This window comes from Lactuca sativa, chromosome 3 (assembly GCF_002870075.4).
Source record: "Lactuca sativa cultivar Salinas chromosome 3, Lsat_Salinas_v11, whole genome shotgun sequence".
NCBI classification, from domain to species: Eukaryota; Viridiplantae; Streptophyta; class Magnoliopsida; order Asterales; family Asteraceae; genus Lactuca; species Lactuca sativa.
The window spans coordinates 238,082,232-238,084,914 of NC_056625.2; positions in this window are offsets into that span (position 1 = coordinate 238,082,232).

Sequence of the window (2,683 nt, forward strand, 5' to 3'; positions counted from 1 at the left end):
CGGGGGTGTGACAGATTGGTATCAGAGCATTGTTTATAGTGAATTGGCATATCTAATCATACAGGATATGCAACTATAAATACAATGGGATTAAAACACTCTGAGTAAAATGATACCTAAGTATGCAATAAAACTATAAACACTAAAAGCCTCTAGAGGAAATTGAACACTGTGGTTAAACCCGGACAGTTATGTTGTCATATTAGGGATAAATATAGCTTGATCAACTATATTTATTCAAAAATATGACCAACATGTGTTTGGGAGTAATCATGGCGAAAATGGATCTAGAAGCTTACCTCGTATCCAATAACACTAAGGAACTCAAACTTAAACATTTAAAATACTATAGGAGTATTTTTGGAAATCCTATATACATACTCTCTTGACACACTTCTCACCCCCAGTTTCTCGCGCAATCACCATGGACGAGGCACATCAAGGAATCCTTTACTACCAGGCCCTAGTGGCCCACAGAGTGATCGAAGAAGACCCTGTGATGGGTCAAGAGGAAGCCCCCGGTGTTGGGCCCGAGGAGTATATGGAGACGGACTACGAGTTTGGAGAAACCGACGAGGTCATGAAGAAAGACAGGGACACTGATGAAGTCCGCAGTGAACCTCCTATGGTATTTTAATGTAATGAACTTGGTAAGTTTTAAGCTTGTTGTTTATCTTATAGTATCATAAAATACTCCTATAGTATTTTAACTTTATGTTTTGATCTAGAAATCCCTTGAATAGAGTTAGGTAAGTTTTAAGACTGTTGCAACACCACATCACTCCCAAACACATGTTTGTCATATCTCAAATAAATATAGTTGATCAGGCTATATTGATCCCTTATATGATTACATAACTGTCCAGGTTTGACCATAGTGTCCAACCTTTAAATACTTATGTTTTGTTCTTCCTGTGATACTTGTTCTAGTATGTATATATGTATAAGCATGTATGTATACTTTTATAAAATGTTGTTATATATATTTAAAATATACTTTTAGTCAGAGCACTTCGGCCCCATTGTATTTATAGTTGTATATATTTTATAGGTTGATATACTTAGTTCACTATAAACAATGCTCTGATACCAATCTGTCACACCCCAAACCGGAACGGCGAAAACGTTCGGGGGCGGAGGACGTCATATGTAGTATCACAACACATGCATCATAGTACTCAAAGTAACAAACAACCATTGCATTAATATTAAAGTGTTTACAATGTATGTGATTCACAAAAGATTGACTCCAAAAGTAAATAACAAAACAAGACATGAATCTACTATACTTCATCTTCTAAATCCCAGTGTGTGTACATGTCTACTAGTTTCATGATAATACAAGTTATTTTGAAAGAGTAGATGTAACATACACGTTTGAAATCGTGTTTTAAGTAAATAATATTATGAAATATTAAGTGAAATTGAATGTTGAGTTCTAACAGATAGTTTTTTACTAGAAATGAAGTAAAATTATGTTTAGAATCACTCATAAAATGTTGGAAGTCTTATGAGATTGCAATTAAAAGCCAAATAGGGAAATTTAGCAAAAATATAAAATTTGAAATAAGTGAAATTTTATTATGTAATGTTTGCAGAGAATCTCGTTAGAAAATTTTAGGCGAAAACCTCGTCGAAATCCGAGTTATAACGAAGAAGTTATGACCAAACGAAAATCCGTGATAAATCCGGAAAATACTTTGTCGCGTAAAAATTTAGTTTTCGATAAACTAATTTTTAGCCTTAGTGATGTAAATGAAACTTGTAGACCTCATGAAAATAATCAACTTTCATATAAAGAACCCCAAAATTTGACTTCGTATGAGAAAGTTATGATTTTTCGAATTTCAGCTTAGCAGTAGACAGCTAAAAACTCGAATTTTAGATCGAGTGATTTTTAGCCGACACAACCTAAACGAGAATTGAAGGTCTCGTCATTTGTAATACAACGGTAAAAAGTCTGACAAAAACGGATGTCAGATGAAGAAGTTATGAATTTTTAACGGATTTTCATGTCCCGGTCTGTTAAAAATAATAATATTAAAATTAAAGTCAAAATTAGCCGACGAAGTCTAAACGAAAGTTGTAGAGCATAATTTTAGCTACGCGTGCATATAAAGAACGTCAAAAACGGAGCTCGTATGCGAAAGTTATGGATTTTAGAAGTTTTTGCACAAAAATCGAGAAATTTCGCATAGGTGGCTTCAGCCACGTCACCTTCGCTCTATGCGCGCCACGTGTTCGAACAGCTGAGTCATTGAATCCAGCTGGCGAGGCGTGTTGCAACCCTCGCATCCGATGTGTAGGTCCAACCGCGGTCCGACGCGTGCCCTCCTTACGCGTCTGAAGCTCGCTCCTCCACCGCGTCATCCTCGTTTGTCCGAACCGAGCCTCGCTGGAGCCCTGCGCAGCTGCCGCGTGTCTTCGCTGAGTCACCCTTCTCGGCCGACCCTCGCATCTGTTGCCGCGTGCAGCCTTCTCAGCCCTCGGATCCGAGCCTCTCCTCTATAAATAGAGGGCCTGCGAGACTTCCCGCGTAGTTTGAGAAATTTCACACTTTTTCACCATTTTTCAATACTTTTACTATCCCGACATCCCCCGAAGCCCCGGTACTGATTCCAAAGCCCGAAACGCGCCCCGAGACACCCGAGAAGCCCGAAAAATTTATCTTTTCGGTTTCGAA